We start from the raw sequence: 23,833 nt of genomic DNA, 5'->3' as shown, positions 1-23,833 counted from the left end.
ACTGGGAGCACATCTACTAGGCAAACGCAGGCATATCTGTCATTATGGGTGTGTACCTATACTCAAAACTAGTGGGACTAACACACAACATGAAAGAAATCCACCATTTTGGACCCATTTTTATATTAGAAGATAAATTACACTTTCATGTAAAGAGAAAACAGTGATGAGTTATTCTATAGTTTTACTATAGTAAAGTTTAGTTGTATAGTTTTACTATAGAATAGTATAGTTTTACTTGGGAATCATAACTGGAATTTTAGCAGCAAGCTACTTTACAATTATCCCTTTCTACCTTTGCTTGCCTCAAATGGTGATTCATGTTAATTTTGTGACACAAATAACACCATAGGACTACTACTACTACTACTACTACTACTACTACTAATTATTATTATTATATCAATCATATTTATTGCTATTATTTTATTAATACAGCACAAAAATGAATTAATTTATTGAAGTCTAGTCAGGAAAATCCAATGGAAACAGTAGCATAATAAGAAAATATAAGGATATTAAATGTAATTACTAAACTTAAGAATGGTAGTAATTAACAATTACATACAAATCATTTTCAATATACTGCAATCCATTCCAATATTTTATAAGTCAGTTATAAGCATAGTTATACGTTTTTTTTATCTGCATAATCCTAATAATCCTGAGCCAGGCAGTCAAGACTTTTGAAATCATGAATACCTGGTTCACATGTGTGGAGAGCAGGAAAAGTACTGGAATCGTAAGCAGCAGGGGTTGAGACCAAATAATATTGAGCCATGGATTAGGAAAAGGAAAAGCTGTTTTGTTTTCAATTCCAAAATCTTTTCTTTCCAAGTGTTTTAAAAATAAATTATTAAACTCATACAGTGCTTTTTTGGCAAAATGCAAATATATAAACCACAACTGATTCCATTTGTTTGTTTGGGAAAGACAATACACCTGCATGCATGCTCAATATTAAAAGCAGCAGTTGCTAATTTTCCTTTATAAGCAAAATACTGAGCTGTTAAATAACCTTTGTAATATTCTTTCTAAAATCCTGTCTAAAACATTTTTAGTGAACACATACACTGAGCCTGTACAAATATGGTGTCATTTAGACTCTGAGAGCAGTTAAATGAAGAATGATTAACTTCCAGTGAATTGAATACAGAATTATAGAGATAATGACATCTTAGTAATTACACAAGTTCCTTTTATTTTGGGGCATTCTTGGAAGAACCCTCTATTTTCTGATAATATGAGTTATTTATGTCCTGGCTAACAATTGTAGCTGGGACTGCCAAAAGATTACCTTTGTGTTTGCTTAGTAGTAACATGTAATGGTCAATAATTAAATGAGTAAGGAATTTATTAAACTAAACTACTGAGATTAATTTGATAGACAGATTTGATGGCCCTTGATGGACGTTCTCTTGTGGGATGGGTTTCGGACATGCACACACACCATCAGGACAAGACTAAGACCTCTAGAAATCTGGACTAGATATTAATTGCTTATTTTTTCTTTTTCTTAAAATTGTTATTATTGTGGTGACCGTTGTCGGCCAGAGGAGGATTCCCCCCCTCCCTTTGAGTCTTGGTTCTTCTCCAGGTTTCTTCCTCATGCTCTGGGGAGATTTTCCTTGCCACTGTCGCCCTTGTGTTGCTCACTGGGGGCTTGGACTTGGACGTTTGTAAAGCTGCTTTGTGACAACAGCTGCTGTAAAAAGCACTATATAAATACATTTAATTTTTTAAAAATTTGATCATTTCTTACCGTTCTTTCTCTCATGTCTCAGCAGTCACTTATTCTTTTTGAACAAGGATGATGAAACCATGAATTTTTCTATACCATAAGAATGATTGTCACACCAAAATAAGGTTTGTGGAAAATTAAAATATTTAAAATCTTTGGTGAAGTGTTTTTCTAGATGATTACACAGAAGCGCTCTGTTTATTGTGATCTTAAATGTAATATCATTATTAATGCCTGTACCAGTAAACTGATTACTTTGAATTAATGCATGTTAGATTTTTAACAGGTCAATTTGGGTTCTACATTCATTACAGTAATACTGAAAACATAAAAAAAAATTCAATTTAAAAGAACTTCCAAGATATTTTGCTTTCATCTGTTCATGAATTAAAGATGTATACATTCAAATTCCTTTGATCGCAAGTCTAAAATTATCATTAAAAAAAACAAACAAAAAACCCCACCAAAAGTTTTTTTTTTTGCCTTTTTAAAAGGTAAAAGGCAAAAAACCCTAAACAATTAGCAGTAGATCGCAGCTGGCAGTAATAGTTCGAAATGCAGCAGCATAAGTTCAGACAAGGACTGAGAGCAATGTGCATTATACCTGTGGGCTTGAAATAGGAGAAACAGAACAAGGTACAGGTGACGGATAGGCACAAAGGTACTCCGTATTCAGGGGATCGGGAATGGGAAAGGCGAGAGCTGTGTTTGTTTGTGCCTCTGGCTAGGTGCCCAGGGCATTACAACAATCAGTAAACTGCAAGTGATATCTGTACATCAGCCCATGACAACTGTAGTATATGCATTGAAATGTCTATAAACCATGTCTCTTGACTATAAAAGTACTAATAAAATGACGAACACTATACACAACTACACTGGTATGACTAGAGGCTATACACCAAAAATGATGTGCTTCCAGTTGTCCAAAACCTATTTGTCAGGTAGGATTAGAAGAGGCAGAGTCAAACGCAGGTAAATGTTTAAAATGATGTAGAGAGGCAATCCAAAGGCATAGTCAGATAACAAGCAGAGGTGATGTGCAGAAAAAAGTGAATAGCAAACAAATCCAGTAGGGAACAGGCAAAATATTAAATCCAGGTAATGGGCAAATAGAGATCAATAACCATGAAAGCGATAAATACTAATGCTTGAATTTTAAGGCAGGCAGACAGGACTTTGCAATGACTGGCTGGAAAAGCAAAGATTAAGTAGGTGAGCTATTGAGAGATAAGTAGTAACAGGTTGTAACGAGGGTGAAGTGGGGGGCGAACACACGTGCGAAGTGCCGACGCGCTGGACGTTACGCGGAACGGAACTAACGAGGGATGCCATAAAGCTAGTGACAAATAGAATCGAATAAATAAATAAGAGGTATAAAAACAAAGACAAAGACAGTCATAGAACACAGCAAAACAGACAAGTGAGTACGGGAACTGGGAAAAGGGGCGTACACTTCGGGAAGAGCAACGGAGAACAACAATAATAAATACAACGATGAGCATAAAGACTTAGACAAGCCGGTGTAACACAGAACCGGACTATGTAAGATAAACAAACAATATCCACGAGGAAGATACAGGTAACAGAACAAAGAGCGCGGGGAGAAAACATATGAACGCGGGGCGAGGAAGGAGATGCGAGATAAACAGGAGATATCTAAACACATGAGCTAGAACAAACGGGATCTAACTAAACACAGAGGCGAAAGGACAAACGGAATCTAACCAGAAACAACGAGAGACAAAGAATGACAAAGAAGAGACGCAGGAACGGGGTTTACATAGGAATGCAATAAGGCACAAACTCGGAACAGCTGGACAGAAAGGGCAAAAAAAGAGACACGGAACCATGGAAACAGACGAAAACACGGAAGTGACTCGGTTGCCATGACACCGGGGAACGCTCAGGTCTGCGGATGTGATACAGGTGAACTTAGTAGTCAGATGATCTGGACTGAACTAGGGGCTTCTGGGAAGTGTAGTGAGTCTTGGGGTGAGTCCGAGTGGAAGGTGTGACAAATAATTTTCTTTAAAATGGCATCTTTAAATAAGGTTTCATGTGTATTGACAGCATCAATAAAATGCCAGTGCAAAACTGCATTTTCCAGCCACACTTGTCTGAGGTTTTAGTTTAATGTAACAATGGCAATGAGGATGCAAGAGGTGTGTGCAGATGCAAGGTATATTTATTCTCCATCATAGCAACTTAAACAGCAGCAAGCAAAATGGAAAAAAAAAGAAAACAAATAAAGCAGCAGTCTCTTTTCATAGAATAGAAGAATTAGTAAGTCTCAATGTGTAGATGCCACAGGGACTCTTGTAGCAAGCGAGCAGTGACTCTTGTGCTTGTAGCAGGGAGCACTGGAGGAAAGAACTTGTGGGCTAAAATAGAGGGGCAAAGAAACAGAGAACAGATGCATAGGATTAATAATTGAGTGACTGAGAGTGGGGCAGGTGTGTGTGTGTGTGTGTGTGTGTGTGTGTGTGTGTGTGTGTGTGTGTGTGTGTGTGTGTGTGAGTGAGTGAGTGGGGCAGGTGTGTATGTGTGTGTGTGAGTGAATGGGGCGGGCGTGTATGTGTATGTGTGAGAGTGGACATGTCCCTTCTTCTGGTGCCAAGTGTACCATGACATTTCAAGTTTGGTTTATTTGTCACATACATAGTCATACACAGCATAACTCACAGTGAAATGATTGAGAGTGCTCTGTCCAAACAGAAAAACAGGGGTGTATAGAGAAATATATATTCTATATATGTACAAAAATATATTAATAATGTATGTACAATATATGTATATTATGTTTATATACACAATGTACAATGTATATGGTTATGTACATAATGTACAGAATATACAGTTCCATCTTGTAAATGACATATTTACAGTTATGTTACATGGTGGTGGTGGTCCCCACAGTTGATCAATTTCCCTGATTCAGGGCCCAAATGGCCTGTGGGAAGAAGCTCTTCTTCAGTCTCTCTGTCTTGGTCTTCAGGGAGCGAAAGTGCTTCCCTGACCTCAACAGATAGAAGAGCCTATTGTTGGGATGGGTGGGGTCCTTCACAATCCTCCTGGCCTTGGTCTGGCACCGCTTGTAGTAGATGGTCTGCAGGTCAGGAAGTTCTGTGTGAGTGATGCACTCTGATGAACGTACCACCCTCTGGAGTGCTCATCTGTCCTGCTTGGTGCAGTTCCCAAACCAGACTGTGATTTTCCCCGTGAGGATGCTCTCGATAGTGCAGGTGTAGAAGTTCTGCAATACCTTGGAGGGCAGTCTGAAGTCTCTTAGGTGTCTGAGGTGGTAAAGACGCTGACGAGCCTTCTTTGCCAGGGAGTTGGTATGGCGGGACCAGGACAGGTCCTGCGAGATGTGAACACCAAGGTACCTGAAACGATCTACTCTCTCCACCGTGGTTCCACTGATCCTCACAGGTTGGTAGTGCCGCTCCTGCTTCCTGCGGCAATCCACGATCAGCTCCTTTGTCTTACTGACGTTTAGGAGGAGATTATTTTCCTGACACCAGTTTTCCAGGTGTTTAATCTCCTCCAGGTAGGCCCTCTCATCCTTGTCTGAGATCAGGCCCATGACAACGGTGTCGTCAGCAAACTTGACAATGATGGTGGAGTTGGAAGTGGCTGTGCAGTTGTAGGTGTACAGTGAGTAGAGCAGGGGGCTTATGACACAACCCTGAGGAGCTCCAGTGCTGAGGGTGAGGGTGGATGAGGCACAGTTGCCCATTCGTACTGATTGTGGTCTGTCTGTTAGGAAGTTGGAGATCCAGTCGCACAGGGATGTATGCAGTCCTAGATCCTCCAACTTCGTAGTGAGTAAAGAGGGGATGATGGTGTTAAATGCTGAACTGTAGTTGACAAACAGCATTTTAACATAATTACCCCTCCCTTTGTCCAGGTGGGTCAGTGTGGTGTGAAGCAGATGTGCAATTGCATCATCAGTGGAGCGGTTGTGGCGGTATGCAAACTGCATTTCCACAGTTCCGCCTTACAGTTTGTGGTTGGATAGGTTTTTTGGTCAATGTATAATTTGTAAACAATGTTTAATATTGGTTTTATTAATAATTAATTTTTTTCTTAATGTTTGTTTATCTGTTTAAAAATGACCACTATACAATGTTTATGACCAAAACAGTTCAAACACCATATAAAAGTGACTATTTATTGTGATGAACTTTCCTATATAACATTCACTACCCTGATCAGCTTGTAGCTTTTGAATAAACCACTTTAAAATCCATAGTGCAGGCGGCTCCTCTGGTGATGGCCATGTCCAGGTCATATGACCGTAATTGAAGTGAGCTGTAGAGGATCTGTATGGTGGTTAGCTAATGCTTCTACTGTAAATGCTATTCTCCTGCCCCTTAATGTATTTACTGCTCTACCTAACTAACATGCCAGCTGCTTGTGGTTGATGGTTGAATGCAGGAACAGTCATGGAGGAACATCGATATTCTATACATGTGGACATTGAAGAAAATAACATTAGACTGAGAAAAAAGAAATTCTGCCAAAAAAATACCATCGGAAGAAAACCAGAGTCAACACTCATGTAGCATTTTCCCCCACTGTGGCTTGGGCAGTGAGACTTTGAATCCCAGGGCTGCCAGTTGATTCAATAGAGACGTCCATGGTCCCTCATTGGGTACACACATTTTCTGTCTCTGCAGTCAGAAAATGTTCTAGTAGCACAAAGCTGTTTGGTAGATGGAGGCCAGCTCAGGAGTCTCTTACAATTGTAGAAAGGACAGCAGGTGAGTCCACAAACCACTGAAGCAGATGTGTCCATGTATATTGCTTATTTTTAAATTTAAAAACAAAAATGGGTTGTATGCTAGGATGGACAGGAATACTGAGAAAAGCAGAACACAAATCCACCACCTCTGTTGCAGGTGAAGTATGTGCAGGGCACTCTGGATAAGAGCATCTTCTAAATGCCAAATTGTAATGTAAAAAATGTATAGTGAAGACAGATCATGCCTTATTTAAATTTATTAAAAACTGATTTGGTAAAATTGAACTGTCTCACCTCAGACATCTGCTCAGTTTTGCTGGGGTTGAGCTTCAAGTGGTGGGCTGTCATCCATGGCACGAGGTCAGTCAAGCATGCTGAGATGCATCTGGAGACCTGCGTGTCAGAGGGTGGAAAAGAAAGAAAAAATGGTGTGTCATCAGCATAGCAGTGGTAGGAGCAACCATGAGAAGCTATAACATCACCAAGAGAACAAGTATACAAAGAGAAGAGAAGTGGGCCTATTACTGAGCCCTGTGGAACACTGGTGGAGAGTCTACATAGTTTGGATGTGGATTCTCTCCATGTCACCTGATAGGACCGTCCCTCCAGATAGGACTGAAACCAAAGCAAAGCCAGTCACATCAAGGCTGGAGAGGACAGAGAGTAGAATGTTGTTTACTGTGTCAAAGGCTGTCAAAAGGTCTAGATGAATCAAAACAGATGACAATTTGGCAGCTTTAGCAGCATGAATCTTCTCCGTCATTGCTATAAGGGCCGTTTCTGCTGAATGTGCCAGTTTGTAGCCAGACTGATTGGGATCGTGCAGCTTGTTCTGGGTGAGGAAAAGAGACAATTGCTCGTTCAAGGGCTTTTGAGAGGAAAGAGAGATGTGATACTGGTCTATAATTCACTGGTCTGTAAGGTTGGGGTCATCAAGTGTGGCCTTCTTGAGGATTAGTACCACCCTGGCGGTTATGAATACAGTTGGCACATGTCCAGAAGATAAGGAGTTGTTGATGATGACAGATGAAAGGAAGCAGATCTCTTGAGATCATCTGGAATAGAGTGGAAGGAATTGGATCCAATAGACATGTAGTCATATTGCTAGAAGTCAGGAGTTTAAGAATTTTGTCAGAGTTGGATGTTGGGGAATACACACTGGTTGGAAGAGTGGGAACAGAGGAAAAAGACTGGAGGATTGCTGCAACCTTCTCCTCAAAGAAGGTGATCAAATCCTCAGGAGTACGAGATGAAGGGGGGGAGGGATTAAGGACAGTCCATTGTAGGTGAGCTGGTGTCGTGGGAATCTTTGTGGAGCTGTGTTGGTGGCTTTGTGACAAAAGATGTGTTGGCGGTTCCTTCTGTATGTTCTTCCATTGGACTGAATGACATAAGAACATGGTTACTCACAGGGCTTTCTCACCTTTCCCAGCTGGTCATATCCTTTAAGGGTTTACATGCGGACCACTTGTCCCATTGTTGGGGGGCTTTGGTTTGTCTCGTTGGATTATCATCTGGTTGGTTAAGGTAGGCTCTGAGTTCACTTACTTTTGTCTTAGATTCTGTGAAATTCAAGACTTGTTGTCTAAACCTAGTTGTTAGTTGCTTGGTAGTGGTAGTTATTCACTACAGGTGTAATCTCGCCCTGACCTTAGGTGTGAATTGAGGGGCAGGCTCAGCAATATTGAACCGAGTTAAATTAGGACGACTCCGCTACTGTAGTGGTAATCAACATCTGCAGGAGGTTTGGTGGTGTTCTCAATCAGTTCCTCTACATCTCACCTACAGGACTTCAAAAACTCAGCTAAGTATCTTCTCATATTATCTCAATCCTTTCTCATACATCCACAAATCAAGCATCTGAAATGTGCTTCACAATTCCTGTCCACATATCCTACAGGTTTCCTTGACACAATCATAGACGTCGCAATCTCAGCAACCTCACTGACTCACAATGCTTTACACCATCACATATCGTGGTGGCAGGAGGGCTCTGGAACTGCCAATCTGCTGTCCAGAAGGCTGACTTCATCTCAGCATTAGCATCCCTCCACTTCCTACACTTCCTGGCTCTGACAGAAACATGGATCACCCCTGAGAACTCGGCATCTCCAGCTGCCCTGTCCTCTGCCTTTTCATTTACCCATTCTGGACCTGCTCTTCACTCGTACCACCACAACATCGGACATCGCAGTCACCCCCCTCCACCTCTTGGACCATCACTTTCTTTCCTTCTCTCTCTCCCTTCCTTCTCTTTCCATCCAGTCCTCTCCAACATGTTCCTCCTTCCCCCGTCGCAATCTGCACTCCATAACTCCCTCTTCCCTTACTTCTATTTTGTCCACCCTTCCTCACCCTGACTCTCTATCCTCTCTCTCTTTGGATACAGTTACAAATTCTTTAATTTCTACATTCTCCTCATCAATGAATCTGTGCCCCCTCTCCTCTAGACCCGCTAAGTCCTCCCCACCTGCCCCCTGGCTAACAGAAACACTTTGCTGCCACAGGAGAGAACTAAGGACTGCAGAGAGGCGGTGGAGGAAATCTCACGTAGATTCAGACCTTAGCTCATACAAGTCTCTCCTTTCCAAGTTCTCACTGGAAGTAACATCTGCAAAGTCATCCTACTACAGAGAGAAATTCAAATCATCATCTGATCCACGCAAGCTCTTTACTATATTTTCTACTCTTCTTATCCTCCCCCTCCTTCCTCATCTCTTACTCTGGAGGATTTTATCACCTTCTTTGAGGAGAAGGTTGCAGCAATCCGCCAGTCCTTTTCCTCTGTTTCCAATGCTCCAACCAATGTGCATTCCGCAACATCCAACTCTCTGACTTCTTTTTCTCCTCTCTCCACAGATAAAATTCTTCAACTACTGACTTCCAGCAATCCAACTACATGTCCACTGTATCCAATTACTTCTGCTATGTTCCAGACAATTGCAAGAGATCTGCTTCCTTTCATCTGCATCATCAACAACTCCTTATCTTCTGGATACGGGCCTACTGTATTCAAAACTGCCAGGGTGGTACCAATCCTCAAGAAGGCCACACTTGACAGCTCCAGTGTTACCAAGTACAGACTGGTATCACTTCTCTCTTTCCTCTCAAAAGCTCTTGAATGAGCAGTTTATAAATCAATTGTCTCTTTCTCACCCAGAACCAGCTGCATGACCCCAATCAGTCTGGCTACAAACTGGCACATTCTACAGAAACGGTGCTCATAGCGGTGACTGAGAAACTTCATGTTGCTAAAGCTGCCAAACAGTCATCTGTTTTGATTCTTATAGACCTTTCAGCAACCTTTGACACAGTGAACCACAACATTCTTCTCTCTGTTCTTTCCAGGCTTGGTGTGACTGGCTCTGCTTGGAGATGGTTTCAGTCCTATCTGGATGGATGGTCCTATCAGGTGACATGGAGAGGATCCACATCCAAACCGTGTAGACTCTCCATTGGTGTTCCACAAGGCTCAGTATTGGGCCCCCTTCTCTTCTCTTTGTATACTCGTTCTGTTGGTGATGTAATATCTTTTCATGGTTTCTCCTACCACTGCTATGCCGATGACACTTATTATTTCTCTTTTCCACCCTCTGACACATAGGTCTCCAGACGCATCTCAGCATGCTTGACTGACATTGCGTCATGGATGACAGCCCACCACTTGAAGCTCAACCTCAGTAAAACTGAGCTTCTGTTCATCCCAGGTACTCCCAACCCTTACCATGACCTCACCGTTTCCTTTGAGAACTCCCTGGCATCACCATCCGAAGCTGCCCGTATCCTGGGCGTAACTTTGGACAACCAGTTGTTCTCAACTCATGTTTCTAATCTAACCCAGTCTTGCAGATTCCTCCCTTGTAATATACAAAGGATTCGACCCTTTCTTTCGCAGGAAGCTACCCAGGTGCTTGTGCAGTCTCTTGTGATCTCAAAGCTAGACTACTGCAACTCGCTACTTGCTGGTCTTCTTCTAAGAGCCATCAAACCTCTACAACTTGTCCAGAATGCAGCAGCATGACTGGTCTTCAATCTTCCCAAGCTCACACATTACTCCACTGCTGCGCTCCCTTCATTGGTTCCCTGTAGCTACATGCATCAGATTTAAAACCTTGATGCATGCCTGCAAAGCCAAAAATGGACCAGTCCCTTTATACATGAGGTCAATGGTCAAAACCTGATCTATACCTCGAGTACTTCGAACCTCAAGTATGGCTCAGCTTGAAATACCTTGCTTCAGGTCTCATGGACGACAAGCATTGAGACTATTTTCTGTCCTGGCTCCAAGATGGTGGAATGTACTCCCACTTGCTGTCCAGACAGCATAGTCTCTTGCAGTTTCCAAACGCCGACTGAAGACCCATCTATTTGCAAAATATTTAAAGGACAACTAACACTGCTCCCATATTGAATGACTAAATTAATACTTATTGTAGGGTATTGTTTACGTTGTTTAACAAAGTAGCACTTATTGTTTATAGCTCTTATCATTGATTAAGAGAGACCTTATGTATTTTGTACTTCTAGGTATCAGCATTCATCCCTGTATTCTACAATATTCTAGTTCATTGGTATGTTTGATTCTAACCTACTGTACTAGGATATATTATATTAGTAAATGACAAAGCACTTTTGTAAGTCGCTCTGGATAAGAGCGTCTGCTAAATGCCATAAATGTAATGTAAAATGTAAATGTAGCCAGGTGTTCACTGCCTTTCATGTCTCAACCCTAAAATCCTTTGGTGCAGGTCTGCTAGTCGACCTCTTCCTCCTCTCGAGGTCAGAGGTGAACCAGCTTATGAAGTGAAGGCTCTGCTGGACTCCCAGAGACACCTTCAATATTTAATGGACTAGGAGGGGTATGGACATGAACAGCACAGTTGGATGCCAGACATCCAGATCATGGACCTGAACTTGGTGGCATTGTTTCATGATGCAAAACTTCTAGGCCTCCACATTGTTGTCCTGCCCCCACTTCTAACAGTCCTCAGCGAGCACTTTGGGGCTGTACTGTCACACACACACACACACACACACACACGCTCACACACACACGCTCACACACACACGCTCACACACACACGCTCACACACACACGCTCACACCCAACTATTTATTAATTATCATGTGCACCTGCACCTCATTCCATCCACCTTACTTAAGGCCACAGGACCAGCTCATCAGTGTTTTGTATTGACATTCTCCTTCATGAGAATGTGTCTTGCAAGCCTACAGTCTCCAAGACTACTCAATCTTTTGTTTGCTTTTTTTTTTTTAACCTTTTATTATGTACTTGCTTTCCTTTTAAATTTTTTACCCGTTTGCTACTGTTTATGCTTTTTTCACTAAAATTAATTTTTGTTGACTTTCATACATGTCTCGCTCCTTTACTCACTAATGTCACAAGTGCTATATGGATAAATTTTACATTACCAAAACAACTTACAATGTTCATACTTCATTGATTCTGTGAGGACACAAAATTGTTACCTGCTAAAAAAACAAGAAAAAGGCACTGATGATAATTCATAACTCCGGAGCTATATTAGGGTGTAATTCAAAAGCTACCTGAGAAGTAAATTTGGTCAAACAAATGTTGAAAGACTGATTCACAACTGTTCAGCATGATGACTGACCTCCAACCATTTGAAGGCATAGACGTAGGCCTATTTCATCATGTCATCAACTGTAATGGATGACTATACTTCTTATCCAGAACAGCTGTCATATCCAATATATCTATGAGTTGATCCATGAGATTTTTGGAAGATTTGGATCCTGAGTGAAACTGTTCTCACATGGAGTGGGTCAGGTTAATCTTTACAGTTTGATGGCTCTCTGCTCAGTTTCTCACCTGACTGCAGCCGGCGACTCTCACTGACCATCAAGGCAAAGGTCCTCGGTTTACATCTAGACTCTGGAAAGAATCGACAGGAAACCCCCTCCAAAGACCCCACCAGTCTCCTGGAACGCAGTCAGCTGGCCAACGCAGATGCTCCCTGTGAAAGGAGGCTGTGAGGTTGGGGTCCAGCACCGTTCCTCTGGGCCATACCCCTCCCAGTCCACTAGGTACTGCAGCTGCGTACCTCTCCGCCTGGAATTCAGCAAGGTACGTACCTTGTATGCTGGTCCCCCCTCAATTTCCAGGGGTGGTGGCAGAGCACCAGAGAGGTTCCTTTCCTCCACAAGGGGGCCCCCTCTATCAGCAGTTTTAGGGCTGATATGTGGAAGGCCCAAGATGACCTGCTGCTTCCAGGCAAACCAGGTAAAATCTTGTAAGTAACGTCGTTAATCCGCCAGGTTACGGTGTATGGACCTTCATATTTGGCCGTTAGTTTCCCTGTGGAGCCTGCTCAGCCGTACTTCATCGAAACCCACACCTTTTGTCCCAGTTAATAGTGAGGGGTCTCCCCACATTTCCTATCCACCTTTCTCTTGTAGTTCACAAATGCCTTCCACAGTCTTTGATGCATATCCTCCCAGACCTACTCACTGCGGAGACACCACGTCTCCACTGCCAGCTGGTCAGACGTAGGTGGATTCCAGAGATAAAGCGATGGCTGATACCCTAGAACACATTCAAAAGGTGTTACTCTGGTCCCTGCATGGCGCACTGAGTTCTGGGCATACTCTGCCCAGGGGAGCTATGCTTTCCAGGTCTTGGGGTGCTGTTGGCTATATAAACGTAAAAACTTGCCCAGTTCTTGATTCACCCTTTCAACCTGTCTGTTAACCTGGGGGTGGTATCCAGATGTCAGGCTGACATTTCCAGAGTCTAGACATGAACTGAGGACCCTGTCAGAGATAACATCTTCTGGCAAACAGAATTGCCAAAATAAATGGTGGAAGAGTTGGTCAGCCACCTCCAAGGCAGTGGGTAGACCTTTTAGTGGTGTAAACCATACCATTTTACAGAATCGATCTACAATCACCAGTATTATGGTGTTTTCCTCAGAGACAGGCAGATCTGTAACAAAATTAATAGCTATACGAGAGCAGGGATGCAGAGGAGTGGATAGGGAAAGCAGCTTACCTGCAGGTGGGGTGCATGGGATTTTACTACGGGCACAATCTTCGCACAACACCACAAACCTAATGATCTCCTTATTCATGGCAGGCCACCAATAGCGAGAACTTAGCAATTGTGCAGTGCACATAGACCCTGGACAGCCTTTTCCCACTGAGGTGTGTGCCCACATGATAATGGCTCTGCAGTATTTGGGTGACAAAGAGACAGAGGTGGGCAGTGCGGATTTGGGTTGGCTGCCTCCATCTCCCAATCTAGGTCCCATTTCAGCGTTGCCAAGAAGCAGGAGGGGGAGAGAACCGGCTCCAGGCTGGTTGACTGGGTTTCCACATTATGTTGCCTGGAGAGTGCGTCCACCCTTATGTTCTCTGCTGGTCTATAGGTGACACGGAATTTAAATCTGGAAAAGAAGAGTGACCAACGGGCTTGCCTGGAGTTCAATCTCTTTGAGTTCTGTAGGTACTCCAAGTCCTTAGGATCGGTGATGAATGTAAAGGGGTGAGGCATTCCCTCCAGCCAATGTCTCCACTCCTTGAATGCAAGTTTCATTGGCAGCAGTTCCCACTCTCCCACCCCGTAGTTCCTCTCAACAGGGCTAAAAATTTTTTTTGACAAATAGGCTATAGGTTTTAGTTGTCCTGCTTTTCCACTTTTCCTGTGTTGGGACAATACAGTGCCTACTCCCGTGTCTGACACATCCACCTCTACCACAAAAGGCCTCTTGGGATCCAGTTGCTGCAAAACCGGAGCGGTAAAGAAGGCGGTCTTTAACTCCTTAAAGGATTTTTCCGCCTCGGGGTTCCATTTTACCCTCTTGGCCTGTCCTCGATGTAGGTCCATGAGGGGCCTGGCCAGAGTGCTGAATGATCTAATAAACCTACTGTAGAAATTAACAAACCGCAGGAAACGTTGTAGTTTCCTGCACGTCTGTGGTCTTGGCCATCCCATTACAGCCTCCACTTCACATGATTGCATGCACACACTACCCTTGCGAATGATGTAACCTAAGAAACCTCTCTGTGGTGCAGTTCACATTTTTCCAGTTTACAGTAGAGGTGATTCTGCAAGAGAACACAGGACAGCCCTAATGTCATGCACATGTTGGTCCCAGGAGGAGCAATAGAGCAAGATGTCGTTGTTATAATGGACGATGGCTCTACCCAGAAACTCCTGTAGGACCTCATTTATGTATGCTTGGAATATCGAGGGAGCCATGGCTAGACCATACAGCAGATCTAAATATTCATAATGCCCAGAGGCCGTTTTCCACTCGTCGCCTTCCCTAATCCTTATTAGATTATATGCACAAGTCCAATTTAGTAAAAAACCTGGCTCCCTTAACTTTTCAAGCATGGCTGAGACTAAGGGTAGAGGGTAAGGATATGGTACAAACAGTTCATTGAGCCCTCTGTAGTCCACACAGGGTCTCAATCCTCCATCCTTTTTCTCTATAAAACACGCTTGCAGAGACTGTAGAAGTGGAGGGCCGAATGTAATCCTGCTGCAATGCCTCCTTGATGTATTGCCCCATTGTCCTTCTGTGAGAGAGGATAGATCCTACACCTGGGAGGAACAGCGCCCTCCTTAAGAGTGATGGTGCCGTCCCACTCACAGTGAGGGGGACGCTGTGTGGCCCTCGTGGGACTAAATGCCTGTGCCAGGTCACTATACTCTAGGGGAACGGTAAGTTTTTTTGTCAGCTTCGGGGCTCTGCATTGTGGTTGACCAGAGAGGCACAGGTAGAAAGGCATTTTCCTTCGCAGGAGGCCACCCACTCGAGGATACAATTCTTGGTCCATGGCAGGTGTGGGTTGTGCAAACGTAGCCAGGGCAAACCTAATGTGGAGGGTGAGAGAGAGGAAAGGAGATAAAAGGAAATGTGCTCAAAGTGTTCCCAGTTTGTTACGAGGAGTGATGTAGCCCGAACCCACAGGTCCTCCATCAAGTGCTTGCACGCTTAGAGGAGAGGGCAGGGGAATCACGCTTATCCTCAACTTTCTTGTGAAGTCCCAGTCCATCACGTTGTCCACTGCTCCGGAGTCGATCAGGGCTGCGGCAGAAAGGAGACGACCCTAGTGCGATACCTTAACAGGCATTTTAACCATTCATAGGGCCAGGGAGCAACTCACCGAATTGTCACCTCTCCTCTGCTCTCTGGGTTTGCGACATACTCTGGCCATGCCCAATTGCATTGGTTCCTCAGGGGCTTAGCCAGTTCCTTCGACAGCATTCCTTCTTGATGTGGCACCCTTTGATCGAGGTGATGACATCACTCCTGCAGAAGGTGGTCCTATGTAATGGCAAGATTTACTGCCTCATTTAGGGTCGCCACCTCCTGTTTGCAGGCTAAATCTGCCTGCAGCTCCACCATCAAGCTGCCTAGGAACACATCTACTAACGCCGGTTCGTTCCATCTTGACCTCGCTGCGCGCATCCGGAACTCCATGGCATACTCTGCCGCCGACTGTGGTCCCTGTCTTACGCACAGCAAAGCTGCAGAGTTGCCCCTGATGTGAATGGTAAAACATGGCCTTAATTTCTTGTATGAAATGCGGTATAAAACACGGTAATCGTTCATCAGCGGGGAAGAGTTGGTGACTAGAGTGATTGCCCAGGTACAAGCTTTCCTGGTAAGTCTGGAGATCATGACGGAAACCTTGGCGTGATCGGGCAGACAGGGTTGAAAACCAAAAAAAAGTTTGCACTGAACGACGAACCCCTCACAGCTTTCCGGGTCTCTTCTGGAAGTCTTTGTGGTGGGAATCAAACACTTAACCCCTTCTGAGACTGGCAGAGTAGCAGGAGAGGGGGCTTGATCCTTGGGTCTCATGGTTAGATGTTCCATGCATAGATTGAGGCTCTGAAATAGAGAGCAAATCTCTCCAATTTCCTGATTTTGCTGTTCCAGAGCCACCATCTGTGCAGCAAGCCGGTGCGCCCAGTCAGGGCTACTCGCCTTGCTTCCAGGTGGCTGCACATTCTGTGACAGTGGCAGCAGAGCAAAGAAGTGCTCTTTATTATCCATAGGAGAATAAATATGGGAAGCACTGATGAAACAAACAAAAAAAAAACCCCAGAATAATCTTTCTTCACGAAGACAGCATGATGACATATCTAGATTCTGAGATCTGTAGTCTGCTAATGTGCAGCACTCTCTTCTGGGACCTGTGGGTTTAAATAGGTGAAGCTGACAATTGGGAACAGGTGAAGACAATTAATAAGCAGCTGACTGGGAGCGGTGCGGGTAATTGTTGGGATCCCTACCAGGAGTGGGCGCTGGATGACTGGCCAATCGTGACACATGTCACAACTTAGGCCTATCTTGAACAAGCCTATTAGACTCTGTTTATGTGTGGGTGAAGCACATAAATGACAGAGAATAGTGCTCCATGAAGCCATGGTGGGGGGTATATTGGGGAAGTGATTTCTCTGCAATCTTTTTGTCATTCTGTACATTCTACCTTCACCCCACCATTGTTACAGTTACCACAACCAACTGTTGCAAGCTAGCCAATAATAAGGAATAAGACAGCACCCATATCAAGCTCAAATTTAAATAAAATTTCCCAATACTAGCTAGCTAACATACTGTATAGCTTGACAGATGTGATTACTAACAATAGCAATGTTTATTATTTACAGCCATTCTGATGCTGTTAGATGTTTTAGTACATATGAATGAGATATGAGGTAGATAGCTAGCTATTTGGAAAGAATGATGAAAATGGCATGTTATGCTCCTCTCTCCAGTCTCTCTCATGGACTCCAGTTCAAAGTTCAAAGAGGCTTTATTGTCATTTCAGCTATATACAAGTACACAGTGAAAACAAGACAATGTTGCTCCAGGACCATGGTGCAACACAAAACAACAGTGCAACAGACAACATGCTACATAAGTGCAAACAATCCAATAAAGTGCAAAAATGTCAAACAATAATAAATACACGACCAATACAAAATGAATAGACAGTGCAATTATTTAGTACTGGGAATATGTAAAGTGAGTTGTGCATAGGAGTCAGTGACATGCTATAATGAACATGACTGTCACAGGTAACAGTGAGAACAGTTCAGAGTACAGTGCTGGTTTAGTACAGTACTCTAGTAGCAAGTAGGATAATGTGCAAGACTGCAACAGGAGTGCATATTTTCTCTGTGTGAAGTTCAACTTCAGCTCTAGTCCGATGCAAAACAATGTGTGAGTGTGTGTATGGATATGTATGTATGTGTGTGTGACTGTGTATGAGCATGTGTGTGTGTATAAAAGTGTCCATTTTTGGAATCTGAATTTGGATTGAAGTTAGCCAGAGTTCAGGAGTCTAATGGCGTCTGGGAAGAAGCTGTTGCACAGTCTGGAGGTGAGGGACCGGATGCTGTGGTACCTTCTTCCAGATGGCAAAAAGGTGAACAGTTCATGTGAGGGGTCTTTCACAATGTTGGTGGCTTTTTGGATGCAGTGTGTTGTGTAGATGTCCGTGATGGAGGGAAGAGAGACCCCAATGATCTTCTCAGCTGTTCTCACTATTTTCTGGAGGGTCTTGTGGTCAAAGGCGGTGCAGTTCCCAAACCAGGTAGTGATGCAACTGCTCAGGATGCTCTCTATAGTACCTCTATAGAAGGTAGTGAGGATGGGTGATGGGAGATAGGCTTTCCTCAGCTTCTGAAGGAAGTAAAGACATTGCTGGGCTCTTTTGATGATGGAACTGGTGTTCAGGGTCCAGGTGAGGTTCTCCGCTAAGTGAACACCAAGGAATTTGATGTTCTTGACGATCTCCACTGAGGAGCCGTTGATGGCAAGCGGGGAGTGATCTCGCCTTGTTCTCCTGAAGTCAACAACCATTTCTTTTCTTTTGTCAACATTCAGATACAAGTTGTTGACCTTATACCAGCTCACCAGTTCTTGCACCTCTTCTCTATATGCTGACTTGTCGTCCTTGTTGATGAGATCCACCTCGGTCGTGTCATCAGCGAACTTGATGATTCGAACTGTGCATTACTGCACAGTCATGAGTCAGCAGTGTGAACAGCAGAGGGCTGAGTACGCTGCCCTGAGGTGCACCAGTACTCAATGGGGGGTGTTGGAAGTGTTGCGCCCGATCTGGACTGACTGAGGTCTACCAGTCAAGAAATCCAGGATCCAGTTGCAGAGGGAGGTGTTCAAGCCCAGTAAGCTCAATTTTCCAATCAGATGCTGAAGATCAATGGTGTTGAATGCTGAACTGAAGTCTATGAACAGCATTCTTACGTAGGTGCTCTTTTTATCCAGAGTGCCAGATGGAGTGTGGTGGAGATGGCATCATCTGTAGAGCGGTTGGAGCAGTATGCGAACTGCAGGGGGTCCAGAGAAGGGGGAAGCTGGGTCTTGATGTGTCTCATGACAAGCCTCTCGAAGCACTTCATGATGATAGATGTGAGTGCGACGGGAAAGTAGTCACCGTGGGCTTCTTAGGCACGGGACGATGGTGGAAGTCTTGAAGCATGTTGGGACAACAGTGCAACTCAGAGAGATATTGAAGATGTTTGTCAGAACATCTCCAAGCTGGTCAGCACATTCTCTGAGCACACTACCTGGGATGTTGTCTAGTCCAGCAGCTTTCCGTGGGTTAACCCCACGCAGAGTATGCCTCACATCAGCCGCAGTCAGGCACAGCACCTGGTTATTTTGCGGATGGATGGACTTTTCTGCTGTAATGTTGTTCTGTGCTTCAAACCGTGCATAGAAGTCATTCAGTGCATCACTGTCACAGGAAGGCGATGTTTTCCTGTATTTAGTAATGGCCTCAATGCCCTTCCACATGCGCCATGTGTCACCAGTGTCTTTGAGATATCCATGGATCCTCTGTGCGTGTGCATGCTTTGCTTCCCTGATCGCACGTGACAGTTTGGCTCTCGCTTTTCTGAGAGCCACTCTGTCACCCACTTTGAAGACTGAATCACGGGTCCTCAGTAGCATGCACACCTCAGCATCCATGGCTTCTGGTTGGGGCGTGGATGATGGTCTTGGAGACAGTAACATCATCAATGCACTTGCTGATGTAGCCAGTCACTGATTCCTGTATACCCCTCCAGGTTAACAGTGTCACCATCAGTTGCAGCCTCCTTGAATATGATCCAAGTCGTCTGCTCAAAACAGTCCTGAAGAGCAGAGATGGCTTCTGCTGGCCAGGTTCTCAACTGCTTCAGAAGCGTCTGATGATCGGTCTTTATGCAGGGATCAACATTACAGACATGTGATCAGAGTATTCGAGGTGGGCTCTGTCCGGTACGCACTGGAGATGTTTGTGTAAACAAGATCCAGCATGTTCACTCCTCTCGTTGCAAAGTTCACATTTTAATGAAATTTAGGCAGTACTGACTTGAGATCTGCGTGGTTGAAATCTCCGGCGACAATAAACAGTCCGTCTGGATGAACGTTCTGCAGTTCACTAATCGCTCCATACAGCTCCTGGAGAGCCTCTCGTGTGTTCGTGCTGGGTGAATGTACAGCGCGATTATAAACATGAAGGTCTGCATCTGACAATAACAAACTCCACCAGTGGTGAGCAGTACTTAACGACAAGCACAGAGTTATTACACCAGGACTCATTGCTATAAATGCATAGTCCTCCGCCGCATGTTTTGCCGGAGAGTGCATTGTCTCTGTTGGCATGGATTGAGACTAATCCCTCCAGATGAATGGTGGCGTCTGGAATACTGTCGCTGAGCCACGTTTCAGTAAGGACTAAAACACAGCAGTCTCTGAACTCTCGCTGTGTAGTGTGCTGGAGTTTGATACAGTCCAGTTTATTATCCAAGGAGCAGACATTTGAGAGGAATAGAGATGGTAGAGCTGGTCTGCTAGGATTAGCTTTTAGCCTAGCACAGACCCCAGCTCGCTTCCCCCAGTCTGTAGTCAGGCAGTGCACATCCGTGTGTTTGGGGGAGAGGCTTTGGAAGGACTGCTGAAGGTTGAGGTTTCTAAAAAATGACCTTCTCCACCGTTTCAATCTTTTTGAAACTGCTTTGAAAATTGATGCACTACCTGAAGCTTAATTTATAGTGCATAAGGGTAATATCTGCATGTCAAACACTATTAACTGTGTCTTCAACGAAGACAGGATTAATGATTATTTCCAGAATCAGGCTTTATCGGCCAAGTACGTTTGCACATACAAGGATGTTGTCTTTGGTCTACCAGTGGCTCACAGCATACAGTAGTTGACAATAGAAACTTACATTTGCTCGTGAGTTTGACATTATAAATTTTATACTTAATAAGTAAATTTCGACTTTGCTCTTACTGTATTATGTTGTTTTATATGGTGCTATTCTACCATTTGCTGGAATGACATAGTACCACTACCACCCAAATGCAGTATAAAAGGTACACGTTATAGTCGCTTGCTCAGGCACAAAGACATGTGGAATGAAATGTCTCCCAGTTTTGACTCTCAACATTCCCCAATCATGTGCATAACAAAGCTGTAAATGCTGGTCTAATCTGATCATATTAAAAAGAAGGCCTCTGCTACATAGAGCGACAAAAGACAATTTTACCTTTATAGTCACAAATGACTTTGACTCGATTATATCAGCGAGCAGAAGATGAGGTGGATGCATTCAATTTAGACATAAAAGGTTTATTTGATTTTGGGGTGAACCAACAAAAACATTTTTTTACATTTACATTTACATTACATTTACATTTACAGCATTTAGCAGACGGTCTTATCCAGAGCGACTTACAAAAGTGCTTTGTCATTTACTCATAGAATATATCCAAGTACAGTATAGTAGGTTAGAATTAAACATACCAATGAACTAGAATACTGTAGAATACAGGGATGAATGCTGATAGCTAGAAGTGCAAAATAAATAAGGTCTATCTTAAACAATGATAAGTGCTATAAACAATAAGTACATTTATTTCCGAGGGTTTCATGCAATATCTTGAGTACCATTCTTCCAACACCAAGGTTGCCCAATTTCAAAATGGCTACTGTGTAGCATAAAGTGCAAAAAAAACGTTAAAGCCAGGAACCTTCTTTTAGAGTTTTTGATAATTATTGCTAGCAATAATCATTATGGATAACTAAGTTAGCTACGTTTAAAGAAAATGAAAGGTAAGGAACATTCACCAATAAAGAAACGCTCCAGATGAACGAGACGAGGGAGGAAGCCACCGAGCTACATGTGAAACAGGAGTTTCCTCTGCAACCCGCAGCGGGAATAACTCACCCAAAAGTGAATGTATCGAAAAGAGTTTACTAGGTGAAAAGAGGGATGGGCAGGATCTCGACAAAACCATGGCATGCCGACATGGGAATAACACCGTCTTGGCCCCAGGTAGCAGGAATCGTGGCAGACTTACTTTGGATAGTAGCACCTATGCAGCCGTTGCTGGTCAGAGGCCGTTATATGGCCAGACACCGCTGTCACGCAGTGGAATTAGCTGCAGGGATTCCAGACTCCAGCAGTTAGCCCTGGCATGGCTCCCCCTCATCCTGCAGAAAGGGAGAGAGATTTCTCTCTGTTTGACATGAGGACTATTTTCCTTTTCTCCTAGAGCGCATGGCTTTTTGTGAGGAGGACATTATTTCCCCTGAGGATGATCACAGGGCAAACAGAACGCTGTTTCTGGGCAACCTGGATGCCATGGTGATGGAAAATTACCTGTGTCGGGCTTTTGATAGGTTCAGTTTAATCACTGAAGTGGACATCAAATGGCCCACCAGGGTACAGAACAGCACATATGGCTTCCTGAAGTTTCAGAATCTAGACATGGCTCACCGTGCGAAGGTTAGCATTGCAGGCAGAGTCGTGGGCTGCAGTCCTATAAAAATTGGTTACGGCAAGGCCACATCCACCACGCGCCTGTGGGCAGATGATCTAGGCCCATGGGTCCCACTGGCCACCCTTGCCCGTGAGTTTGACCGTTTTGGCACCGTCAAGACTGTCCACTATCGGAAGGCGGAGCCCTGGGCCTACATTCAGTATGAGAGTCTGGATGCAGCGCAGGCAGCCTGTGTCCACATGCGTGGCTTCCCACTAGGAGGCCCCAATCGGTGCCTAAGAGTGGACTTTGCTGGCGCAGAACAGCGGAACTTGCAACCCTTCCCTCACTATGAACTGCTGCCAGAACCATTACTGCCCTGCGGGGGAGTGAGGGACAGGACACCGCCATCTCTGCATCTCAGTGATGCATTGCTGTTCCCCGCAGATTGGCCCACAATGCCTCGGGCTGGGGGAATGGGTGGGGCCGTGTTGGAACGTGAATGTAGTACTCAGAGGGCGTGGACTTTGCGGCATGAGCTGCAGGTACATGACCCCCTCCAGAAGCACCAGACAGCAAACCGCTTACCAGAAAGAGACGAGGGTGTGCGTCGGCACCCTCGCAACTTGCCCGAGCACAGTTCTGGGAGCAGTGGCCAAACCAGAGACTGTGAGTGGCTTCTTCATGTGGACAGGATGTCTCCAGGCAGACACCTCCACTTGAGCCTTGTTCTGGCATGTGAGGGCAAGCACGGGACCAGTGATGACACGGGGTAAGGCCAGAGCAGGTGTCTCCCTGCTTCAGGCTGATCACAAATGAGCAGCACAGGGTGTGGCATGGCCTTCTGCAACTCAAGAATAGCTGTTTTCCCACAGACATACACCTCCTGCAAGGGGAGCTGCAGGCAGCTGCCAGCCTGCACAACCTTGCCCAGACACATCCCCCGCAGCTGTGCATCACACAGAGGCTGTGCCTGGACCCTCGCAAACTGGATGAGGTATTGCTGCACACGGCAGCGGCTAGTCCTGCCGGCCATATTATGTTGCTGGCCATGCCAAGCGGAGAGGAGGTGGCAGGCGGCCTGACTGAACGGCCACTCAGGAACCTGGCGTCCTACCTGAAGTAGAAACAGGCTGCAGGAGTTATCGATATACCAGCAGGGGGCAGCAGAGACAAGGAGAGTGTATTGGTGCTGCATGTATTTCCACCATGCGATTTCTCCCAGCAGTTTCTAGACTCCACAGCCAAAGCACTTGCCAAATCAGAGGACTTCCTGGTCATGGTGATTGTGCGGGCAGCATCACAGTGCACTAAAAATGTCAAGGACAAAAACATCCTGTAATTATAGTGTCTGATACCACAGTGCACTGGGTCATAAGATATACAGTAGAAATAAATGGCTTGTTTATGTTCCCCTTTATTACAATTCTTACTTGGTCTTCATGATGAACTGGAACAAGCTGTCCTGGTTTTCAGAATGTATATGTTTTCCTAGCCTCGCCTTTTTCCTCAAATGTGAGAAACTGGAAATCATTGTTGCTAATTAAAATACAGTACATATAA

General features: G+C 44.4%; 1 long non-coding RNA gene and 1 pseudogene across 7 annotated transcripts; both read left to right on the top strand.

The window, feature by feature from the left end:
- Positions 1-478: 478 nt before the first annotated feature.
- LOC145653121 (uncharacterized) lies at positions 479-11,887 on the top strand. Of its 7 annotated transcripts, XR_014119467.1 has the most exons (5): positions 479-3,670; positions 8,147-9,567; positions 9,652-9,720; positions 9,840-10,198; positions 10,387-11,223. It is a non-coding gene; the product is annotated as an uncharacterized LOC145653121 (long non-coding RNA). The 7 variants fall into 7 exon arrangements; XR_014119463.1 differs by adding an exon at positions 11,240-11,887 and having other exon boundaries at positions 8,147-10,198; positions 11,019-11,062; XR_014119465.1 differs by having other exon boundaries at positions 9,652-10,198.
- A 9,794-nt stretch (positions 11,888-21,681) lies between these two features.
- On the top strand, positions 21,682-23,612 carry LOC113590943 (RNA-binding protein 15 pseudogene; annotated as a pseudogene).
- The last annotated feature ends 221 nt before the right edge of the window (positions 23,613-23,833 follow it).

The sequence above is a fragment of the Electrophorus electricus genome, chromosome 22, assembly GCF_041902795.1.
Source record: "Electrophorus electricus isolate QZ-2024a chromosome 22, ASM4190279v1, whole genome shotgun sequence".
Taxonomy (NCBI): domain Eukaryota; kingdom Metazoa; phylum Chordata; class Actinopteri; order Gymnotiformes; family Gymnotidae; genus Electrophorus; species Electrophorus electricus.
Note: the sequence above shows the minus strand (reverse complement) of the source record. Positions and strands in the feature narration are given on the sequence as shown.